Source organism: Labrus mixtus, chromosome 15 (genome assembly GCF_963584025.1).
Source record: "Labrus mixtus chromosome 15, fLabMix1.1, whole genome shotgun sequence".
Taxonomy (NCBI): domain Eukaryota; kingdom Metazoa; phylum Chordata; class Actinopteri; order Labriformes; family Labridae; genus Labrus; species Labrus mixtus.
Genome location: NC_083626.1, coordinates 22386068 through 22400038, shown reverse-complemented (window position 1 = coordinate 22400038; position 13971 = coordinate 22386068). Strand labels below are relative to the sequence as shown.

The following is a 13971-nucleotide window of genomic DNA, read 5'->3' as shown; positions in this document are numbered from 1 at the left end:
AAATATGTTTTCAGTTTTTTTAAGGATGTGCATCTCTCCTCTTGTTAGAGTGTCAACAAACCTTTATGTTGGAATATGTTGTTCAAATATTGTCTTGTTTTGTCTGTGAGGCTTGAGGAGGATAACACTCAACCTCTGGGGGAAATATGTTGTTACATTGTTACAATGTCCACATGGGGCAATGACATCATAGGTGTGTCAATCATTTGTGACTGAGGTAGATCGACTGGGGCAGCTTGGTAGCATGAAGAAGTGTGCAGACACATGTCCAAGTAGAATTTATTTACCATTTCTGTCTCCAGTAATACTTTCAAGTACTTATATTGACAGCATCATGCATTCCCAAAACTCCTGTAGACATTTTTTTTTACAATTTAAAAATAATATAATATTCTTTAAGGGCTCATAAACGAGATACATCTCCAAAAGAGTCTGTCAAAAGTACCACAAATAGAAAATGTGCTATAATGAAATGCCACAAAAGCTGGTTGAAGTTGGTTTGAACACAATCCATCTCTGACTGAGTAGATAACCAATCAAAGCTTATGGGTTAGTACATTAGATTTCAGTGGTGGGGGTCATTCACCACTTGCATTTCCCTGTTAACGCCCCTGAATAATGTGTCCAAAAACAGAAAGCTTCGTCAAAGCTTTTTTTAGACATATGTGGCAGCACAAGCAAGTTGTAATTATTCTCTTTATAACTCCAGATGACTTATCCGTTTTTGCATGCAGACACACTTAATACACATTAAGAAAGCTCCTATTGGCTCATCAAGGCCACAAGTCACAAGTGTGACCTGGCAGAGAGTCACAGCACACTGGCAATAGCCCACAGGGACGCTGCAGGGCATGGCCCTGTGAGGGGTTCCCAGGCTGGCAGGGGTCCCAAAAGAGTGGTTTGGTGGTAGCATGACTGGCACCCTCGCCTCCAGGTGCAGGCTGGGAGATAAAGCTGTGTTGATTAACTTCCTGTTCTCTTGCCATAATGACCAGAGGCTGTGAAGTCATGGCAAGATGGAGACTTGAATTAGGAAAAAGATAGCAAAGGGGATGAGGAGCTAAGGCTCGCTCCTTTAATACAAGAGGAAAAAAAACACATCAATGAAAGGAAAGAGGAAAATAAGTATTCACAACTGGGGTCAATGTAAGTTACTTCTGTGCATACAGTTGTGGGTAAATTAGACTAACAAAACAGCAGTTGGATTAATCGCTGATATTCTGTGATCATTTTGGGAAGGAGAACGGCAGGGGGAAGCTCCTTCAGTGACCTCTGTGCCGGTTAGCATACAGCCCCTCCATCACTCGCTTTAAAAATCCAGCCCCAGCCTCAGCCTCAGTAGCAGGAGATGAAATAGGGGGCCGCATGGTCTCGTACTTAAAAAAATAAAAAAATAGAAGTATGCCTCTACCTCTGGCTCTGGGCGCACCCCTCCCTCTTCGAACAGATGCCAGGGATTATTCCAACCCCCCGACCAACCATAAAGGTGCAATAATCTTATGGTGAGGAAACAAACAAAAACAGACGTGCAGCCATTAAACAGCTGCAAAAGAGACAAAGTTTGCATGGGCGGCATAATGAGAGGCTAGCGTGCGTTCAGGTTGAGCAAACACGCTTGCGGTGGTTAGCGCGAGATGGGCAGAGTGAGGAGGGGTGGGTGGAGAGTTGTGCCGAACACTGATGGTGCATCAAAGTCAAACCAGCAGCTGTCAATGGGCGCAGGACTCTATCTGCTGACCTCAGTGCCTCTGGCCTTCTCTCAGTACCCGGGGGAAATGTTTAGAAGAGGCTTTCTTTACACAGTTCCCACCTCACAGATCAGAATCCGGCTCGTGCCAGGCTGTTTTTACTTCCTTCCTTTATGCCTCAGCCTCCCCGCTGGCATGATCCTTCCTGGGGTTTTATCTCCAGGTAATGTTGAAATACACTCTTCCAGTAAGGGCTGTTTTCTGCACTGCTTAAACTCCCTTTCCAAGCTGGATCTAAATAAATAACAATCACCTCAAGCTGGCAGTGAACCAGAGAATGAGTATGAGCAACACCTCCTCTAATTGACACGGTGGTTGCAGGAAGAAAAAAAAAGAAAGAAAGAAAAAGGCCCTTTCATTTTACAGGGGAGAGAACAACCCGGAGCTGTTTGTTGTAACCCAGCCATCTCATTTGTTTCTTTTGTCTCCATAAAAGCTGCGACACACTGTTAGCAAAAGGGGGCTGCCCCAGAACACAACGGAGCAGTCTTGCAGTTTCAGGGGCTGATGGAGATGGAGAGGCCGAGAGTGTTTGTGTGTGTTTCCTGTCTGCCTTGTCACAATCAGAGGGGTCTGATTACCGGTTACCTGTCCAAGCCTGGCACGTTATTAACATGCTCTTCAGGAGGTGTCACTCCTCTCCTCATCAGTGTGTTTCTCCCTTTTAGTTCTCTCTTTTCAAAGCCTTCACACACCTTCTCCAATCTGACTCTCACTCACTCTCATTTTCTTCCCCCTTTCTTATAACCGCTGAGGTGAAAAGGAAAGCCACCGTGAGGAAATTTTCATTTTGAGATGACTAGCTTTTACTGTCTCGCCTTTCAAATGATATTTTCACTCCAGAGGTACAACATTTTCTCCAGAGAGAATCAGCTTTTGAAATGTCTACCTATTTGAAATTGCAGATGACACTAACATATTCATCCCTTTTCAATTCTTTGCACCAAGGAAGGGGGTGGTTGCAGGAGCAGGAAACTCCTGGAAAATAAAAACACTTGACTTGTCCCATATTTTGATTGTCTCAAAAATTATTCTGGCATTCTCAGGAGAAACTGTTTTGTAGACTTGATCAGAAAAAAATGTCATTAGATTTTCAACCAAAATGCAGTCAAACATGATGCCAGTATTTGATGGAGTTATTCCAGAGTAGATTCACTATCCCGGGATCACCTGAGGCTAGATTGTTTTGCTGTTCCGTCTGATTCTCTCTCTCACTGGCAACTTTGATTTATGGGAGGAAATAGAGGTGTTGAGAGGACCAACGCTTCGGCATTTGGATGACAGACCTGATCACTTGAAACAACTGTCGCTGTTCCATTAGAGGGACAGATAGGAGTCTTTTGGCATTATCTCAGGACGCATCAGACACCTGTCTCCAAACACCATCCATAATGTCTCGCCTCTCCTTCTGCATCCACAGCGTATTTGACGTGACAGAAAATAAGACAGAGAACTGGGGGGAGGACTGAACACTGGAGCAAAATCCTGTCTGTGCTACGCTTACATTTAAATAACAACGCTGACATCATTGTTTGGGAATTTAATCTTAGATTCTTAAGCCCATGATTTACGAGACACATTATGTAAAAACATAAGATAACAGAGTCATTATTTGGTGGCTCAGACATTTAAAACCAGTTTTCATTTCCCCCCCAAAAAAAGAAGTATTCAACAATTACAACATGTGTTTGTCCATTACTGTATTATTCCAGTTATAGTGGTGCTCTAGTGTCACTAATGAAAAGGCTCTAATGAATCGCTGTATTAGAAAATCTAACTTTAGCATCAGTATTGATTGCAGTAAAAGCTTGAGCTAATGAAATGAATATGAGAGAGCAGGAAGATGCAAAAGAAAAGATGGAACAGAGTCTGGGTAGAGAGAGGAGTACAGCGCCTCCAGTCTGCCTTGTGGTGAAGTCTGGGGAACGCAGCCTCAAAGCTTTGACCTTGCCCTGCACTTGAAAGCAGGAAGTGGATGAAAGAAGGGGGGGGGGGCAAGCGAGGGATATTGTGAGAGGAGCCCTCCCTGATGACCTGGGTTTTGCTGTGGAGAGCCAGGTCATCTGATATTTCCTCCAGGGCAGCCCAGGAAACCAACCTGCCCAGGACCGGGCACAAATGGACTGGCGCGGATATGGGAGGAGGGGGGAGGAGGGGTGTAGGAGTTTGCAGAAGCTCTGGGCTATCACAAGATTACACCAGGAAAAAATTCAAATGCAATTAGACACAAAAGAGATACAGACTGGTCCCTGAAGAAAGGGATGGAGACGAAGGAGGTTGGGGGAGTAACTGAAAAGGGAAAGGATAATCAAAAAGGAGAGAGGAGGAGGAAAGTTTTAAGTTTTTTTTCCCCTTGACAATGATAAATGCATTTAAAAGAGGGGAAGTGTGAAGGTACGGTGATTAAAAAAAAGAGCGCTTCGGTTCGATTCTGCAAGCAAAAGCACCTCTGCTGAATCATATTGGGGTTTTTTTGTTTATACTTCATGAATTCTTAATGCACTAGCAATAATGTATCACACACAGTATCTATGTAATCTCATATGGCCATATTACTCTTTTAAGCCTGGGAAGGTAGAGAGAAGGAAGCTTTAACCTCCAGCTTGGCTTAAAGATTTTTCAAGCATGGATCATAACGGGATGCAGTGAATCTGCTTTAAGGATGGACGTTCAGGACAAGGGGAAAGGAGTGAAAGTGAGAGGGGAAAGAGAGACCTGGGAGAGTGAGAGAAAGTGAAAGTAAGGAACAATAGATTACGGAGCTGTTGACAGCTGCACTTGGCATCTATTAAAGAGGAGTGATGCTGTTCTATGAGTCCCTGTGCTGGGTTAAAAAAGATGCCCTCTCCAGCATCCGGCTCATTAGAACCTCTATGGGGTTTCCCATGCTAAGAGGGAGGGGTCAAAGTCACACTGTGTCCACTCTGTTGCTCCACTCTGAAGACGCAACACAGATTTTCTTCTTCTCTATCTTTCCAAAAAATAAAAACACAAACCATCCTGTGATTTTGGCAGCTGATGGAGCAGATCAATTTCAAAACAGAAAGTGTGTCATCAATGGTTCACAAAAATCCATGTTCATGAATCAGACTCAGCAAAGTTACTCAGCAGACATGCACATCTACACCACAGAGGCCTAACATTATACTTTAAACATACCACAGCCAAACGGGGACGTGTTTCTCTATCTATGTTCCTCCTTAGCTCCTGCACTTCTGCACTCTCTTGCCATGCAGGAGGTAGGAAGAGCAAGACCAACCATCCACTGGCCTACATTATACATAGTTCAGGGATCAATTTGGTATTGATCCTGGATAGCTTAGATGTTTTCCAGTAGTTGGTCGAAGCCTCCCTACACATTTGTGCTTGGAATACTGGCCATAAGACTGTACAGAAAAAAAAAAAAGCGTTCTGCAGGGTAGCCTCCTCTTGCTCCCCTCAACACTGCACGCCTCCCTGCTCCTACAATCAATGTTACTCACAGAAGCTACTACACCAGCACTCTCCTTTTTTTGTTTACAATATCACTTATGTACCATATATTCTACTATACAAGCAGAAAACTGCACACAAAGAAAGAACAGTGGCAGACAGCCGGGTTTCTGTATAGGTGTATCAAATTAAAGATAAGGTATGTGTTGCAGACTTCTCAACCCAACTCCCAAAGTAAGGCAGATTTCAGATATCACCCTACAAAACAATCTCAAACAAGGGAATAGCCTATTGGAAGACAGGTTGTACCCCTCCAGACTTGTAGAATCAATTTAATTGTGGCTGTTCCAGTGGTTTGGTGTGTCTCAACAGCATGTTGAGGCTTGTAAAGAAGGCTTATTTGGCAATTCTTAAAGTTTTTCATCAATTGCAAAACAATTAATCACAAGCCAATTTGCAATACTGCAAGCTCCAACTATAGATACACTATATACTGTATATGTAATATGATTATAAAAAATAATATAAGAATGTTCCTCTTCCCAGTTTTAATTCCTACTTTTCTACTTGTCAAACTAGGGTCCAGCTAACATGTCCATGAATAACTTTTTCAGAAACAGCTTGAATTGATAAACACTTGGAATATTTGTGATATTAAATGTATACTTGCACAAAATAAGACTTTTGTTATTTGTTCTTATTTTGTTACACCAAATACAAGTAGAAGACATACATTGTAGGTATTCTCATTATTGTTGTATTTTTCTACAGTACCCTGTCTGGTGACTGTGTTTGTAATGGCCAGAACACTCTGTCTCCCTTCCCACCTCCTCTGCCTTGGAATAAGTAGCTGCAGCTATATGCTGAAGCAAAACAGGACGGACGGACAGAGAGAGGGAGGGGGGCTGGCATGAGACAGGATTGTTTTGGCTTTAGTGTCACGGCTGCTGTCTGTGATGTTGGTTGAGGGGATGAAATTATCTGGCCTTGAAGGACTACAACGGTCAGCAACCATCTCCTACACTGTAACAACACACCTGTGAATGCTCTCCTATATTTGCATTTGCACATTTGTGTGCTTAACAGAACACGGAGGTAGCAGAGAAGCAGCAGCAAAGACAGAGCAAAAATAGAGGGGGAGGAAAATGGAGAGCACAAGAAGCATAACAGAGACATGGAGGACTCAGAGAAGGGTTTATGTGGGAATGGATCAACTGCATGTTGTGTGTTGGGGACACACAGAGTTGGAATTGGACATAAAGTTGACTGAGATGAAATACATCCATCTTTGTCAGCCATAATTAGCTAGTATTGTGACCCTCTGGTTGCTGCTATGAAGGTGTGTGTGTGTGCCTGCTGATGTAAAGCCCATATGGGACCTCCTACTGCTGTACCCTTGAGAGATGTATCTTGTGTAATGATTCTATTACACCTCTTTTTTTCCTCCTCTCTCTCTCTCTCTCTCTCCCTCCCTCTCTTTCCCTCAGGCTCTAACTTCTGGCAAGACTTTAAGACGAGTTGGAGGCTGGATGGAAATATGGAGCACTACATTAGTAAACAGGGCAAAAAAAAATGTGTACGTGTGCGCACACTGATGCATAGTGGTGCTCTGCAGGGCGCGGCAGGGAAGCAGCCAGGTTCACTTCCTGGCGCCCCGTGGCTGTCTGACCTCTGGCGTCCACGCCGCACGTCCTCTTCATCATCTATGCAGCAGGATGTCTGGTTCCCCCCCTGCTGACAGCCCAACCAAGGAGAACGGAGAGTGGCGGATTCTCCATGATGTTAACCTTACCCGAGCCCCACTGCCGAGACTCCAGACTGTTACCCCACTCTGCTGCTGAACCTTTCTCCCCCTCACACCCAACGTCTGCTCACAGAATGATGGAAAAACCTGCATGAGTGGCCAAATTCACTAGAGGAGGCGGTCCTCTTCGTTTCTCCTCTCTGCCTTTAATTCTTTAGTGTTTCAATTTGACAGGACACTTTCATTCCTTTTTGAAGACAGCAGGTATTGAAAGTGCCGTGTCAGATTGAAGCTCCAAAAGCCACCAGTTCTGTTGACTCATAATATAATTTTACAATTTGATATAGAGCGCAGATGCAAATGCTAAATTTGTTGCTGTCTTATGCTTTGTGTGAGGAAGGCATTGCGGCAAAGAAATCTGCTGCGAGGACATTAAATGTCATCTAAATATAATTGAGGTGTGATTTCTCTCTGTGGAGACATTGTAGGAATCTAAGCATTACATCCTCAAATATCATCCAAATTTCCATAAAAAGTCAAGGAGCGATGGTATCATGCATAAATGAAGTGACGGTGGAATCTAGAAGGTCACCGTTCACTTCATATCAATCAAATGTTGTCAGGTTTCATTTTAAGGCTCCTACAGGACCAATCCAAAGGAGGCGTGAGGGGCAAAGACTCCCCTGTATCCATGGGAGGCACAAATGAGCTGAGTTCAGTCTCATGTGAGCCTGAAAGCCTATTTATTTCAGGCTCCAGAATCAATTAATGCCTGCATTATCCTCTGGATTCCACTATTCAGTGCAGCCAAATGACTGGGGCACCCTTGCATGAAACCAATTTCTAACTTTCAATCCAAGACACACCCGAGAACCACCTACAGGCCTTCCTTCAAAATTGCAGAATATTTGACTCATGGAGTCACGCACGTGTGCCTGTGAGCATGCGATGCAAATGTGTGTGTGTGCATAAGTAGCATGCTGTGAGAGAATATGTGAGGTTATGCAAAGTTTATGGTGTTTGGATCAGCGTGTTCTCAATATGCAGCTACAGTCAAAGGGAGCTTGAATACAAACATCCAGAATGTTCTGACAGGAGAACAAATTGTGACACACAAACTAAAGCCTGCTCGCCATGTCCATGTCAAAGCAGGAAGAGAGGAGGCGAAGGAGAGGAAAGAGGAGGTGGTGGCTGAAAGTAAAGCAAGCAGAAGAAGAGGCAGATTATGTGTGAAAGGGCAAAATGTTACATCTTTAATCGACTACAGTATATGTCGTGAAGAGAAACAGGATGAGATATTGAGCCCACATTGTCCATCCACAGAGCACGACACAAACGCTGCTCTAGAGACGGAGAGAAAAGACATAAAGACAAGACACGTCTAGAAATTCACCAAAGGGATGGCCAGATTTCCAGCTCAGGCCAATTAGCCGACAGAAACCCTTTTTTCCCCCCCAACTACTCGTCAGCATGAAAGGATCACAATTTTGTCTGTCAGACTCATGCCTTTTCTCCTCTATTGCTATGTCCTGTACACACACACACACACACTGTCAGCACACACATGTCCATTAAGAACACACATACACATATATGAATGCTGACTGTACATGCCGGCACACAAACAGTATCAGTCAAATCCTCATATGAACTGCTCTCATTTCATCTCATCTCAGCTCCTGCCATCTTGCTGACTGATGTGATTGTTAGTTCTGGAGGAGGGCTCTCTTTAATTGAAGTGTGTGTGTGTGTGTGTGTGTGTGTGTGTGTGTCCGGTGTGTGTGAGACTATCTGTCCATTGCATCGGCCAGCCATGACTGGTATTGTTTGGCCTATCAGACAAGCTGTCATGTGCTCCCTTTCCCTCTCTCTCGCTCACCCTCTCTCTCCTGGCTCTCTGCCCCTTTGTGTTCATGTTACAATAACGGGAATGTGGGATTGTGAAGGTCACAGACGCCTGAAGTCAAACCAGCTTGCGGGCATGCATGTTTTCGCCTCCAAACAGCAGACCCAAACAGCAGACATCTATGTAACGCACACCATCAACATGAGCCCCAGTCAATGACCACTCAACCTCTCATAACCAGGAAATTCAAGGTCATTTTCGCCAAATTGAAGCTCCTAAAGTGCATCTGTGCAGCTGTATAGGTTTCACTTGCACTTTGTTTTTCCACTGAGCTAACTTTTCTTCAACTTTTCTGCCTCTATCTGCATACTCCCATCTGCCTTGTGTGCATTATCAGTCTCACATCTCTCTCCCTCTTAAAGTTTGGCCCCGTCGAGAGGGGAAAACGCAGGCTGCTCTTTGTGAATGCTGCTCTCTGCAGACGGTGGGGAATCGATCAGCCAGACGCTCCAATGGCCTCCTCCTTTGTGAGGCCAGTCTGGCTCTGAGCAGCTCCCCTCTGTTTATCTCCCTCACGTCGCTCTCTGGCTACATGCTCTTAATTAAACATGCCGCACGGCTATTAATTGTCAACCAGATTCAATTTGTTCCCCGGGCACGCTGTGAATGGGCCTCTCCGCCCAGAACAAAGGTGTCCGAACAGCCATGTCAGGGTTGAACAAAAGGCCCAAGGCATCACTTCTATCTCCCCTCAAGCCTGGGCTGCTTCAACTCGCAGGCAGCCATTGAATGAGGTGTTATCCTGGCAGCTTCCCAGCCAGGTGTTCGAGGGATGTTCAGAGAAAAGCGTCTTGTAAGTTGCCTCACAATCTTTTTTCTCGCCCCGTGACATTTTGCCAGAAACAAAGCACTCCATCAGAATTAAGGTGCTGCACCTTTGCAAGCTGTCATAATGCTTTTACTTTTGCAAAAACCCATTCCAAAATACCCTAAATCTGCCTCATTTTTAAATCTTGTTACGTTGATTTTTTCCCCGTCTTTTTTTCCTCTGGAACACTTTTGACAAATAGTGGAAACAAATAAATAAATAACACAATGACTGCTAAGATGAATCTGGGAGTAAGCAGCTGCCAAGGCATAATATAATTCATAGCCATGCATCAATGTTACCGGAGACTGCTCCAGCACCCAGCCAGAACCCACAGAGCCAGGTGCCAACACATCCATCCCCTTGCAATTCCCTCATCCGTCCCACCTCTCAGTCACTCTAACCGTCACACCAGTCAATGCTTCCTCCCCAAAAAACCTACAGCTCTGTGCCCCGTCTGGTGCCAAAGAGGCCTGGCTGGTGCTATTGTGTCACTGCCTAAACCTCTCTACAAAACAACGATTAACCTGCCCCCTCTGTGCCTCCTATGTCACACCGACAGCAGATGCCAAACACAGAGCTGTCCATGTACACTCACATAGAGACCTCCTAACAACAGGCTCTCCAAACAACTGACACAATCAAACAATACGGAATGTAATGTGAATCCAGTTATAAAGCCCAAAATGTCCTTAAAGACTGGTGAAATTAGCCTTGAAATACAAGAAAATGCTTTTCTGATGTGAACTTAAAGCTCTGACCTGCACAAATCAAGGTGAAAATAAATGTTAAGACTTTTTCTCAAGATTGTGGAGGAATGGCAGATCATGTTTTGGATTGACATCTGCCTGGTACCAAAACATTGGCACATATGTCAATCAGCGTTGGCGGCCATAAACTGTATTTTTGAATCAAGTGATTCAGAATGAGGAGAGCAGCAGAAGCCCTGCCATCTGACAACTTTTCAATTCAAGTGGTGACTAAAAAATGATTTGCAAACATTTATCTTTAATTAGCATACACATCCAAAACATTGGCTAAGATGACCTTGTTTGTTCTAGGGTTTGTCACGATACCAGATTTTCAAACATTTATATGATTCTTGTAAAAAATCATAAGATATCAATACCAGTTTTAATACCACGGCAATAATACTACAAGTCCTAGACACCCAATGTTGGCTAATGGCTCGTTTTTCATTACAAAGAAATGCAAACAAACTCCTGAACACAGTCTACATTGCCCTAATGTTGCCAACATATATGTGCAGTTTAGAGAGTACTCTCTTTTTTGGTTCAAAATGAATTACTTTCATTCATCAAAATATCAGATATTGTTTTAACACTTGCGGCGTCAAAAGAAGTACCAAAAACTTTGGTTTGTTTCAAGGTTATTTTATTTCAGTTCTAAATAATAGCAATGTGGCAAAAGATTGAAGCCATGAAGACAAACCTGGTTGACACCTAAAACCTGTGAGCAATAAATGTGATGTTACTTATATTATGTGTGTTCTTACAATTAATATGAATCTTAGCCACGCCCAATTCACACCCGAAATCACAAAGATTTTCAGAAAACGTTTCCGACAACATTTTGAATATGGATTGAAACCAATCGTTGATCCTTTTGGATGCTTGATATTATATTTATAGACTTTAAACTACATAGCAAGGAGGCTATTGTGGATTCTGATTCACAGTGGATCTAACTATAAACAATATTCCATATGTATCATGTAAAAACAACCTCAGCTCCTTTGTTGTGAATAATAAAGCATTGTGAAGAAAGTCTTGTTCAAACACGGCATCACGGAATATTTAATGAGAGTCAGTTGAAGGTGCTGAAGCATATATAGAGAGAAGATCGTTTCCCCAGTGTGCTTCTGTGTCTGCCTTTTCAGCAATCCCAATATTTTGCTGCTGGTGAACTCACTGAGCAGTTGAGGAATTACTTATTTAAAAGATAAGGTTTCCTCTGTTGTCAGCAAAAAGCGCCTCTTGTCCATAACGGGAGAAAACCAATGCAGTGTGAAATCAAAGGTCACCGGGAGACAAATAGCACTAACAGCCGAGAGCAGGGGTGACAAACGCTCCCTTCTCAGTGCTCACCAAATTAATTAAGAGTGGAGATTCAACATGGCATCTCCAACACAAAAGAGAACAAGCAGCCTTGTTGCTGTTTCAGCAAGACTTTTAAAAGAGTGAACACTCTCTTCTTTCTCTCTGTTGTAATCAAAGCTTGTTTACCTGTGTCTCTCAAATGACTCCCTCATTGAATGTTTTATATGGCAGCTTTGAGAAGTCATTGATCTCAATCTAGGCCTTGAGATGCCTCCATTGAGCTTGCGTCAGCCTCACAACTCAGCCTGCCCTCAGCCCTGGATCCTCAGGGCAATGCATTAAACACCTTACTCCAGGCAGCCTGCTAATCCGCAGCATTCGCAGGTGTCTCTGTCTGGCCGTGACCACGAGATAAGCCCCAGCCTGCAGGAGACGAGCGGGTAACATCGGCATAAAGTGCACATTTGAGTGTGCCTTTGCATCCGGTACACAGTCAGTCACCCAGTTAAGAAGATGGGCTAAAAAACAGCAGGTTTGAGACCAAGCCCTGGATAATGACATCTCATCTGGGAACAGCTAGCGAGAAAACATCTGCATCCCCTTATCTCCGCAATGGCTGCACTGCCAAAACAACAGTTTACGGGATTACACTACAGTTAGCGGCCACCTGATGTTCCTTCACAGATCAGTGTAGTGGAAATGTTTATACAGAACAAACTGAGATGAGAATCGTGTCTTGGTCTTTAACAGGTAAGCATAAACAGACGGTATAATGGGCAGGGACTGTAGTACACTTACCCATCACTGATCCCAGCCAACCAATTGTAGACCCAAAAAGTTTTTCTTAAAGTGGGGTTTAACAAGCCCAGAAAGTAATAAATGAGAAGTTTTAATGTTGACTTGATCATTTTACTAAATCTATTTAACTAGTTCTGAAGTGGTAACACAACACGTTTACAAGGCACCTGAACATAGTTAAGGGCTTGGGCCAGGAGGATGAATTTAATTCTTGTAAAATGCGAGTCTTTCTCATTTTGGGCCAATTAATTCAAAGAGAACATTTCAGACGGAAAGCTTCTGAGAAATAAATGTTTGGTTAATTAGATTTACTACCAAGGGCAATTAGTTATCGCTACATAATATCCTACAAATAAATTGCATTTATAAATGCTTGATTTATATTGTGCAAACAATGAGAGGCCTATGCCCTTGATGTTGGTAAAATATGTAATGGGGGGCACAGCACTAAGTCAGAATGTACCAATCACATGTAAGGTCATGTTCAGCCGAAGCTTTTGGCCTTTTAATGGTCATTTATTGTTCATCAAGTGTGTGTGTGTGTGTGTTTGTGTGAATGTGAGTGGGGGTCTATGTGTGTGTTTTATGTGTTCTCTCCCCCCAGCGGGAGGCAGAACCACCCTGGCCTCGCTGCCTCCACCCACTCATCCATCCCACGTCTTGTCTAATTAAACATCGTTAACATTCATCCCAAGGTCTTATGCAGATGAGCACAGAGGGAATGTGGTGCACTGCGCAATAAGAAAACAACTTGAGGGGGTGGCAGAGAGGTGAGCAAAGGGATGAGTCGGGGTTGTATCCGAATTGAGACGTGCATGGATATCTCCGATTTGACCTCATTCATCAATTAATTACCGCCATTAGTAGGAGGTGATGTGGAACCAAAGCTGAAATCACTGCACCGTGGCGTCTCCTCCGACAGTTTGTTGACTGTGTGCGTGCAGGCATATGTGTATGACAGACAGGCGCCCATTAATCTGGGAGCAGGGTGTTTTGAAGTGTGTCTTTGTGTATGCGCACCTATAGCATGACCAAAAAGGTGACAGATAGACAAACTGACGGGCATCTAGCCAAACATCGCCAACGGTGTCTCCTCAACTGAGTTGTGTTCACAGCACAGTCCTGTCATGTGGCTGTCACTCTATCACTCACAGTCATACACGCAACACGCCATCACAACATACCACCCTGCAGCCGTGGTACGCCTCAGACAGTATGATCCAATCTTTAAAGAACCCATTTGTGCACATTTATCTTATAGAGCCCAAAAGGTGTAGGTAGAAAACAAACTGTCATCCTGTTGCTCATACTGAACGACACAAATTAGCACCAGAGACGACATTGTGTGTATGGAAAAACACACAATAATCAGGCAATCAGTGTTAGTATCTACGTCTAGTTGAGTCCTAAAGCAGAAGAGGTTTCGAGTACAAGCTTGTGTAAAGACCTCATGTTGTTAAATTTTCTCCAATAGT

General features: G+C 43.6%; 1 protein-coding gene across 5 annotated transcripts in view; it reads right to left on the bottom strand.

Moving 5' to 3' along the window:
* camta1a (calmodulin binding transcription activator 1a) overlaps nucleotides 1–13971 on the bottom strand; it is a 297294-nt gene that overhangs the window by 167966 nt on the left and 115357 nt on the right. The gene's annotated exons all lie outside the window — the stretch shown is intronic.